The sequence below is a fragment of the Apium graveolens genome, chromosome 11 (genome assembly GCF_009905375.1).
Source record: "Apium graveolens cultivar Ventura chromosome 11, ASM990537v1, whole genome shotgun sequence".
Lineage (NCBI taxonomy): Eukaryota > Viridiplantae > Streptophyta > Magnoliopsida > Apiales > Apiaceae > Apium > Apium graveolens.
In genome coordinates, this window is record NC_133657.1 from 19,091,448 (window position 1) to 19,103,987 (window position 12,540).

Here is a 12,540-nt window from a genome sequence, read left to right on the forward strand (position 1 = left end):
ATGTAAGATATTGGGCACGAGACATAAAAAGTAAAATCAATCTTTTCACCATTTTTCGCCACGGCAAGTGAAAAGTAATAACGACAGTGGTGTAAACATCAATTAAACCTCACCTCAATGATAATGGACTAAATGCTACAGCCTTCAAATTCACTTCACGGATTTTGGTAGCACAATTAAATTTGTGCGGTTTTTACTATTGATTGCTTTTTTCCAGTTCTTCATTCATTTGTTATATATCCCTTCCCTAACTTTGAATTATTAATATTTGAAATCAAGTGTTTCACACGTATTTTAAAACTCTTATATAATATAATTGTATAACTTAATTTAAAAATTTTCATTCTTTAAATAAAAGTTTAAATATTTATTTAAAAAAAATTAATAATAATTTATGTAACTATACTATATAGGAGCCTTAAAATGCTTTCGAACACTTAATTTTAAATGTTAAGAACTCAAAGATAACGAGGGAGTATAAATTAGGCTTTTAATCCCATCAAAACTTGTTATGATGAGTTGAATTCTGAAGTAAATAATATGCTATTCTGGTTTACCTGGCCTGCAAAACTATATATACTTCTTTTTGTAAAATCTATACTATATTATAATAATCAGAATGTGTTATAATTTGGTTCAACGGTTATCCCCTAAATTTGATTATTAAATAAATAAATAAATAGTTTTATATATCCACTAAACTACTAAATTGTTAAACTAATAGATATAGTCTACTTATCTTACTAAAAAAACAACCGCAACTTATCATATTATTAAAAAATAAATATATAGTGTTATATAACCGTTAAACTACTAAATTCTTAAATCACTCGATATGGTCTATTTATTCTATTAAATTATGATCACACGTTATCCTATTATTTTTTTATAAATTTATAATTATTATATATTTATATAAATATTTTAAAATTGTAATATTACGGAATAAATAAAAATTTTAAATATTAACTGGACCCGTACATCGCACGGGATTTAAGTTAGTAAATATAATTCGAAAAACATTAACTTGGTCAAATAATTTTACTCATCCTTACCTATACTAACTGAGCTTATCAATTAGTTGGTGTGACAATCGAATTTATCCGCGTCAAATTCAAAATATAATATAATTTATCTTAACATTAATATTAAAAAAAAAGTAACACTATACGGTTGACAGAAAATCACGGGTATACGGTCACGGATGATAGATACAAGCTGATAACGTATATTAAATTTAGCTTAAATAATAAGTACTTAGATGGAACTAGAACTAGATGCTAGTAGTAGTAATACTCCAAGAATCATTTAGTTTGACTTGGACTTGGTCTATTTGTTGGCCAAGGTCGTTACCAACTTGGAAATCTACGCAAGATGCAAATCTACTAACCAGGGTTTAACATTGACACCGGAAATCCAAACCAATGAGATCATTGTTCTTATGGTATAACTGTTGGACAAACTTAGTATTTTAGACTAAGTTGTGAATCATTCTGAGACTCTATATGAGTAAGACACATTATGTGTTAGTGGTGTGTATTTATTGGAACGTATTCTCCTCTTCGAGGGGATTCCAACGCATATTTACACGCTCAAAATGAGTAAAAGGTGAATGAGAACTGATGTTCCAAAGTTTTACCTTTTAATATGAAAAGTGGTTTTGTACCACATCGAGAGTAGCACAAACTTATTCCTTAGTTTTTCTTATAAATACCATGTACCACATCAGAAAGAAAAATAAGTCCTTTCAAGCCTCTCTTTATAAATAGAGTCTTAGGGCACTAGTTTTATTAAGTCAAGGAAATAAGAGTCATCTCTTTCATTCTCGGTCTTTTTAGTCTTAAATTTTTCCAATATTCTGGTGATAGTTCTCGGGCTCAGTTTAAGTTCGCTGAGAGTATATTCGATCTATCGATTATACTAGTATCTCGTTTTATCCTGGGAAGCAGGTCGCTAAACACGGATGGTGCGGGGCGAAACTGCTTTAAGGAGACAATTTTCTGGACTCGAGATTAAATCCAATCTCTATTTGTTTTCTCAAACCCTTCTCCTAATTTAATTGTTAATTCTCATATGCTTATGTGATTTAAGAATTAGCAATGTTCTTGTGAAGTAGTTATATATTCAATATATATATATAATAATAATAATATCTTTATCGTACAAGATTGATAACAATCTTAAAGCAGTTTCCTTCAATTTTCATACTTTCTTGTGAGTAGACGCAAAAGTCAATTTGATTGTTTAAATTGGATTTATTTATGGGTATATGAATGGCCATTATTTGCCTCATTAATTAAATTAAATTTAGTGCGTTAATTTCTTTGATCACTTGTTGCCATGTGCTTGAAATTAATATAAATTTGATTTTAAGTGGTGCTTTGTTTAAGCATAACAGGTACGAGGCAAAAGTAAGCACAAAGTTGTTGGATAATTGGTTTCTTATAAGGTTATTGATGCTTTAATGGTTATTGATTTATGATCAACTTATATTCAAGTGGACATATTTGGTGACATCTCTCTCGGGTTGATCATTATAAATTGGTAGATTAAACCCAAATTTATAATTCGTCCATGTTTTCGCTATTAATGGATAGCTTATTATGTTTTGTTTAATTAACATGGTGATTGATAATATATATATGCTAAAGTTTCTTAATTCTGAATTGATTTCGGAATTATTAGTATACTGATACAAGAATCGTACATGCTATAGTTTACATGCGTGTTTGCAAGTTCATAACATGATATGGCTATGCAATTAAATGATAAGGCTACATAAATGTGACCCTTCATGATGGAACTTAATTATTTGGTGATTAATTTTTTTAATCATTGTTGAGTGATGATGATGCATCAATTATTATTGTTTAATCTTTAATAATGGAGTTATATCACAAACTTTTAATACTGGATAAATAGAGGCCTTACCGCGTATCTATTTAATTGGAGAAAATAGATTATAAGCATAGATTGGTGACAATAAACGTGATGCAAACTATGTAGTTCTAAACATCTTATTTTAATAGATTTATTTGTTAACAAAATGCTTTTAGTCTATATGGAGGCTTTGGAAAGCTATTAAAGGAGGCATAAGTTGCTTTATTATATAACGTGTCTCGTTAGTTAACATTAGTTTGACTGGAAAATTTGTTCTAGTATTTTCACTTGTGCTGCACTGGATAGAATGCAGTAATATGTTTGTTGTTAAATAATGTGATGAGTTGTGCAACTGAAGTGAACCAGATTTACAATTGCTCAGGATTCTCCACATTAAAAAACCTAATGGGCCTGGAGTACAAGTTATAGGTCGGCACATAAATCATATTTTTCTGGTTGGATTTTTCCTCCAGTTAAATAGTAATTTCACGTGTTGGTGTCGGTCTGCTGCGGCAGTGACACACGAGCCTATTATAGTGATCCATGTGATACTTAATACGGCGAATATTAATATCAGTATTTATGCTGAACTTCGGAGAGAATTCGAAAAGTTGTTAACCCTAACGCATCAGTTGATCAAGGATCACTGAATGTGGGGTTATTGAAGATTTATGTTCTTCCTTGGGCCTTTTCTGGTTGTCCCAGTAGGTGAGCCAGAAATGTAGGTTCGTGTGAACCATGTAAATATTTTAGAGAAATTCGGTAATTGAATTTTTAATGATAAGAACCACATGAAGTTCTTTAAACATGATATTAAAATCTTATAGGTTTTAATGAATGACGTAAAATCTGCTCAGATGAGAGGTAGTGACACGATACGTGTTTACTGTCTGGTTTGATAGTAAAACATTTGTCACTCGTACTCATAGTCGAGTCAATATTGAAGCTAAATAGAGAGATGTGTGCTCTATAAACTCAAGGGTAAATCCAACTTATTACAGATAATTAAGATGGTAGTGAATAAATTTGATGATGAATAATCACCGGGCAAATTCTTTTTGCAACGTGAATATTCATGAGGTCGTTGCACCTTACTCGCATTAAATAAATGGAGTAGATGCAGGCTTGAGTTGCGCTCTGAGAGAGATGCAAAACGATTATGATCAGTTCAGACTATCACTGAATTTGATGATATTAGTTATGAAGGGCTAATCGTTCCTTAAATATGATACCACCAGAAGGAAATAATTAAATTTCCTATTAGTTTTGGAATGTTTTCTGACATTATGTAAAATATTAAAATTGTGGGGGTGTCTAAAATAGAAAATTATTGAATTTTCTATAAATAGTGGAATGTAATAAAACATTCTTGAAAATAATTGAAATGTGGGGGTATCTCAAAACTTGATACCAATACCTCTGTTGTAGCATGAGATCCAAAATCAATTGAGATATTTTGGATGGATACATAGATAATGGTTGAGTCTAATAATATCTGATATATGAATCTAATTTTTGAGATTCGTAATAATACTATTACAGAGTTTAGGAATGCTTATGCGATAAGCTAGTAGATCTTAGTAGATCTGTAATTAAAAGTCATCTAAATGAACTTACGAGTTATTAGATGAATGTGAAGATGAACCTGTAGAGAGTAAAAGACTTTGGATAATTGCTAGTCCCGAATGTCTTGATAATTTGCTTGAAGGTGAACTCGTAAATTTAATAGAAGAAATGCGCTTCTCGTATAATTCCTTGATAAGTGAATATATCAAGAGAAAATTTGACTATTATTGAGAGTCTAATCAAGATTTTCTAGCACGTGTACTAGAAAATGGATTGTGCATGTTCTCTCTATGTCCTTTGTGGGGGAAAGGATGTTAAGAAATAGAGAGAGTGGTTCTGTTTGACAGAATCTTGTTTAAAAAATATATAGATCTTCTTACGAGATAGAAGCATTAGGACCCAAATGAATTTTCAAATTGGGAAAATATATGTGGGTTTGAAGGAAGTATAAGGTCAGACTGATAATAAAATATTACAGTCAAAAGTGATGACCTTATATAATTTATGAAATATTCTCGAGTTTTGAGAATAAGGTTCTTTAAGATGATACTAAAATTATCGTATTGTGAAATTTAAAAGTGCATCAATGAACATTGAGACGGTCTTTCTAAATAGATATTTGGAGAAATATCTATTTACGTGAACCTGAGGGTTACTCTAGATAAAGCAAGAGTAGAAAATCTGTATTTTCGGTGACCTTGTTGAGTGAAACAACATTGACACGAAATAATGGCATATTAAATTTGATATTGCTATGATAAGCAATGGCTTCAAATAAATGACATGGTTGCCATTTTGAGGACGCTTAAAATTGGTTACTATGTGAATAAGGATTGCCAGTTTAAGGACGCTTAAACTCGGTAATGATGCAAACTGAAATTGCTGGTTTTTAGGACGCTAAAAGCTGGTAATATCAATAACAAGTGAAGCCTTAAGTAATAACTAGTAAAGTTATTTCATAAATGTGAAATATGTCAATATGAGATGTCAAACTGATTCAAAATCAGAGAATTGACAAGTGTGCATGTGTTATTTACACATGATATGCAGGTGATAATTGATTGCATGTGAGTGATCTGATCATTACGAGAAGTAATGACAAGAGGATCATCTCTGAAAATCTTGATGAGATTGAAAAGTTTTGATTTGAAGATTACAATCTTCATGACTTTAAAATTTGTAGATGATACATGTCACATGTTGGTGATGTGAATTTTGAAGAGATTAACGAAGCTAAAGTTGTCATAGCTAGAATGGATTTATATTTATCCAAGCATAGATGAACAAGGATCTCTCAAGAAGGATTGCAAATTTGTTGTACTTTTTAAAATTGTACAAAATTAGACATAGGCTACACAGTTGGTAAACTGTGTAGATGCACGAGTATAATGGAAATTGGTCACTTGGAAGTGATTGCAATGAGATTTAAGGTGTATGATATATGCTCGTGAGCTTGGACTGCAATACGAAAGATATCTAATTGTACTATGTCAATATAGTATATAAATTAGATATTTGACTTTAAGAACTTAAAAGTCATTCGAGAATACATTTCACACTTAGCAGCCGTGTCATGGAAATCCTAAACTTAGCTCGATTCATGATGGAATACGAGTCTGGTGCATAAAATAGATGCAGTTAAAAGGCTGAATAGCCACTTTGTAAGGATATTCCTAAATGACAAGGAAAATGTGTCTTCAATATGCATATGTCGTGTAATCAATATGCGAATTGGGAGATCACATTATTGTGTATGAAATGGTATGTCTCACATCTATGATGAGGACATAATACCATTAAACAACTATTCTCAACGAGAATTATCATGATTGATTATGTAAAGTCAAATGATAATGTTTGGATCCACCAACCAGATGGTTAAACTGAGCGAATTTGTTTAAGCCAAGGGAATCTAGTTAGACCGAGAGATAGTTGTCAAATCATCGAGAGGAATGAGCCTTGCCTATTGCTTAACGGCATCATGTGGACACCCAACCTTGCTGACTGGAGATCCAAAGAACTTGGTTCAATGGGATAACTAAATCATGATGACCAAATCACTGTGGGGGTAACCCCTGGCCTATTTCTATGATGATGAAACAGTGAGACCCGTAAGGTACGAGGTTAAGCTTTATGCTTTTAATGATCTTTGACGAATACAAGGATTTCAAGTATGAATACATAATATTCGGTTGAGTAAACGCGGGTTACTCTATAAGATAAAGATCACCTATGTAAGAGAGAAGTATGGCCGCTTCAAAGGAGAATTGCGAGGCACAATTCTTTAGAAACTCTTGCAGAACCAGGACGATGTTCTAGGGCCAAAATGGACATAATCATGAGAACTGAATGAGTCAGGAAAGATATAGTGATGAGTATGTCATCGTTTACACAAACGGTCGAACAGTTCAAGGACATCGTGTCATACTGTCTACCAGTAAAGTCGATATATTTATTCGAGCGAAGGTTCAAGGAACATTCTCTACCTATCGTATGCTATATCTGATCCCCGGAACTATCACCAAGTCAAGCTCCGCGTCTGTCTGTCTATGCGGTGCGTGCTAATGGACCATCAATCTCATTTGTGGGGGATTGTTGGACAAACTTAGTATTTTAGACTAAGTTGTGAATCATTTTGAGACTCTATATGAGTGAGACACATTATGTGTTAGTGGTGTGTATTTATTGGAACGTATTCTCCTCTTCGAGGGGATTCCAACGCATATTTACATGCTCAAAATGAGTAAAAGGTGAATGAGAGCTGATGTTCCAAAGTTTTACCTTTTAATATGAAAAGTGGTTTTGTACCACATCGAGAGTAGCACAAACCTATTCCTTAGTTTTTCTTATAAATACCATGTACCACATCGGAAAGAAAAATAAGTCATTTCAAGCCTCTCTTTATAAATAGAGTCTTAGGGCACCAGTTTTATTAAGTCGAGGAAATAAGAGTCATCTCTTTCATTCTCGGTCTTTTTAGTATTAAATTTTTCCAATATTCCGGTGATAGTTCTCGGGCTCAGTTTAAGTTCGCTGAGAGTATATTCGATCTATCGATTATACTAGTATCTCGTTTTATCCTGGGAAGCAGGTCGCTAAACACGGATGGTGCGGGGCGAAACTGCTTTAAGGAGACAGTTTTCTGGACTCGAGGTTAAATCCAATCTTTGTTTGTTTTCTCAAACCCTTCTCCTAATTTAATTGTTAATTCTCATATACTTATGTGATTTAAGAATTAGCAATGTTTTTGTGAAGTAGTTATATATTCAATATATATATATAATAATGTCTTTATCGTACAAGATTGATAACAATAACAACCATATACGTGATCGCCAGAGCCGTGCCTGAGATTTTAAGTGCCCTGTTCAAAATCTAAAAAAGTGCCCTACTATTTTTTTAAAAAAATATTACATGAAATAATAAAATCTGAAATTTATAAACAAAATATAATAATTAAAATACAAAAAGTAATTTTATTACATAATCAAAATTAAATAAAAAACAGTTATACATGTAAATTTTAATATGTTATACTATATTTTAGAAATTAAATATTTATGTTTAATAGATAAGTTATACATGTGACTTATGATATATTATTTTATAAAAAAGTAAGATATAATATTGATAAACAAAAAATATTCAAATAAAAATTAATTTATACATAAACTTATAATTTAGATATCTTAAACCCATTATTTAATTTATTTTATATTAAATTGACTTGTTTCATAAAATATATATATTAAAATTGGATATTTTAAGATGAATAATATACCTAAAATTTGAATCATTATTTGAATGCATAATATATATATATATATATATATATATTGTTACCAATAAAAAATTACTATATATAAATATATTAGTTAACTATAAACTTTTCAGTAAAGATAGTAGCTTTCCTAGTCAAACTAGAGCATTAATGGTGATTTACAATGCAACTTTCGTTTTTAAATAATTTTTATATAAGTATTTTTAGAATTAATATGACTGATTCAATATAATAATTTAATATTATTTAAATGTATAATATTTTTATAATTATTTTTCATTTATAAATTTTAAACATTAACAAAATTATATTTTTTTACTAAACATTCTTTTTCCTATTTTAGTAAACATATATATACATATGTATATAGAAAAAAATATGCCCCTTATATTTTGAGGGCCCTGTACGGTGGCACCACTCGCACACCCTCAGGCACGGCTGTGGTGATCGCTCCCACATTTTGAGACTACAGTGAACCATATTTTCTATAGTTTTGTCATCGTAAATTCAAGAATGTTTGCATTTTCGAGATAAAAATATACTATACACGAAATCATCATGATATTAGTTAGAATATCTCAAATCGATGTTAATAAGGTCTAAGGAAGTTGATAGAATTTATCAATTTTTGATATCTTGTAGGATAAAATATTATATAAAGTTTTAGACCGAAAATTGTAAGGTGTAAGAGTAAAATATTTCAACAAGATTTTATAGTTCCCGACACTTTCCCTCCATCATTATATCACTTAACATTTTTTCAATCGTATGATCTATACATTTCGTTATAATTGAAAACAACAAATAAGTCAATTACCAATATCAACAATACATATTTAAATTAAATAAATCGGGGTGGAATAACTCGAATCCGAGTCCCCCTAAACCAGACTCTAATACCATGTTAAGTAGGGTTATACGCGGTTCATCGCCAACAAAATTTACGGTTACGGTTAATCATGTTATTTGCGATTATAAATTTGTGATTATTGTTATTCGGTTTAATTACGTTCAACCACTTAATTAAAATATTTAGAATAAAAAAATCAAAACCCCAATAAATTTAGGTTTAATTGTTTGATAAGTTAATATTAAAAATAAAAATTGAAAAGTATAATGTAGTGAAGCACAGCGAGAGAGTCTTAGCCTTAGAGATAGATTCGACCTGAGAGGCAGACGTATAGATGATGGAGTGAACGGGACAACGGGAGAGATATGTAATTGATTAATTGAACTTTAATGAGACTTGAAGCAATAAATTAGGTTAGGACTTTTAATTTATAAAAACTTAAAATGTTTAATAATGAAAATTTTAAAAAATAATTGTGTCTATATATTAGTTTATATACTATAAAATATAATTTATATTAAATATATTTTAAGATTTACTATTGCAATTTTTAAATTTAAAATTGCATCAAAAATACAAATAAGCGATTATTAAATTTTTTATCTGCAACCAACACGCGTTTTACGATTATCTGCAAAATCTATAATACCTAATGACTACTCCATAATTTACCCAAATATTTAACAATTTGGGTAAAAAAATTTACCCATGACCCAAATCATATACATTTTACTAGATTAATGGACTACCCAATTAAGTTCAATTGACCCATCTTAATCTATATGGTAATTATTTGAATTTCAAAAATAAAGCTATTTGTGGAAAATGATTTGAACAAATCAAATCAAGCATTATTTTCTCCAATTTGTTACATCATTTTATCTTTCTTTTTGCAAATCATCCTGCCCCTCTCCCTCTCTCTCCCTCAATCGACGGATTACAATGGAGTTACAATACTGCTTCTGAACTTAAAAACGTTGTTTGGAGTTTACAATGCAGTCTCAACGTATTGCTTCTGAACCTTGGTTGCTCCATAATGTTTTTTGTTAGATTGTTTGATGTTTTCCCTTGGTGTCTCCAGAACTGTGTGGTTAGATTGTTTGATGTTTTCATGATAGAAATGGTACATGACATTCTTCTCATTATGTTCAATTTCACGATTCAAGCGTGTTCGTGGATGTAATATTGAGAAAACCTTGAATCCATCTGATGCCACCAGTGAACAAGGTTTTAATCCTCATGATGATGCAACATGTAAACATTTTCATATTTATTTTTAACTGATTTGTTGATTTTGTCAAACCAGATACAAAACGTAGGGTTCGTGGGAGAAATGTCAATTCTATTTTTTCAGACAGGACTAATCTCCAGCCTACAGAGAATCACCAGTCTAAATCCGTCAACAATGATAGATGTACCCTATAAGTTATGTTGTTATGATTCCTTATTAGTTATGTTGTATACATTACTAAAATGTTCTATACTCTTTTTTTTAGTTATACCTGGATCTAATCCACCAAGTTTGCGTGAAGATGCATTGTTACGAGCAGTTAGTGGCAAGGAGAATCAGAAACCAGATATATTGTTTACCAAAGCCTCTTTCAGCCGATTAAATCCTAAGCAGAGCCAATGTATGTCGTGCACTTCAGATCATAAGAAACTCTATCCAACATTCACTCTATGATTTTCCTTATAACTAATGATGTATATTTGTTACTTAAACAGGTTCCAAACCTTCGCCTTCCAAGCAATGTTTGTGGACGACGAAAGAAGCACATCTCAGCCGTGGTCCTTGTTAGGGCGAAAACACGCGCTAAAATTCACGCAAGTATACGCGTTCGCAAGTAGTATAAGATATAAATCAGATTCGTTCCCACAGGGACTGGTTTAGGTTAAGTTCAATTTATGCACCTATGCAACAATGTATGGTTATCGCTCAATGCTAAGACAAATAACAAATTGGGTTTTTATTAAACTAAGAGATTATACTAAATAACATTAACTAAGAAAATTGAGGTCGAAATACTATATATGACAAACATGGGATCCTAACTTCATTAAATACTTCAATAGCCTTATTGTTCTTAACCTTAGCATGTGATGGTGATGACACTAATCAGATAACACGAAACTGATAAACGCCAACTTTCGTTGCACGAGTACCATTCTACCAGACATCCACAAAAGAGATAGAAGCTGAATAGGCACCAATTATATTGAGACCCTATGTGTCTATAGAATTTGACAACATAACAGTTTAAGCATAAGTTATCTATCTTGATTACATAGGGCAAGTAAAACGGATAGAGTTACCCACTAATCATGCATACAATACATGAACATATGCTAGTATGACAAGTTCTAAATCTCAATATTCACTGTCGCTTCAATAGAGATTAACACGTTATCTTATATGTTAGCTACACACATAAGATGAATAAGCACAACCAATACTAGGATATCAATCAATCACCACACACCAAGATATCGAAACAAATTAACTATAGAAATCCATAAGTAAATCCACTAGAATCCCATGACAACGATTAGCCCATAATTGAACTCATCGTCACCATGGGTTCCAATGAAAGCATGGTATAAAACAAGGTCTTAATAAATTGAATAATAATTAAAGTACAAATAAACGAGATCTAGGTTCAACAAGAATGAAAACGAGCATCCAAAGTTACAACTAATTCAAGGAATCACAAGTTGAAAATAAGATCTTTTTTTCGGAGTTGTTTTGTGCTTCTAGGTCTTCTCCTTGGTATCCCAATCTTCCCGGATGATGAAAACCATTTTTTTTAAGTATATATACGCCCCTAGTGGACCTGGACCCTTAAAATCGTCAAATTCCACTCAAAAAAGGCTTTTTCAGCGAAATCAGCGACCATCCGCGCCTCAGGCGGCTGGCTTAGCTCTCCAGGCGGGCGCCTCAGCTCCCAAGCGGCCGCCCCACATCCCAGGCGGGAGCCTGGAGCCTTTCTGGAAAAATTCTGATGAATCTTGTTTTGACCATAACTTGAGTTCTACTCGTCAGAATTAGGAGATTCAACTGCCCACGCGAAGCTAACGAGATTCTCTACAACTTGACAATGGCCTTGGCTTCCAATTCTGATCACATTTTATCATATTTCCTTTAAAAGCTCCTTTCTTCCTTTAACTGATACCTGAAATGCAATAACACAAAAACACATCAAAATACCAACAACTTTAGTCTAAAACACAAATTTAAGCTTGTAATAAAGCATTCCAAGTGGATATAAAATCCACTTATCAGTCCTCTACAAGAAATAGGGGGTAACTTGACATATGAAATAAACTGTACTGAACATTTATCGTAGAACAATCGTGTATATTATTACACCTCATATTATATAACTACTTTTGTATCAATCCTGACATGGATGCAGGTAATTCTTTGCGTCATTCTCATCTAACACCTCTATCAAGAGTTGATAAC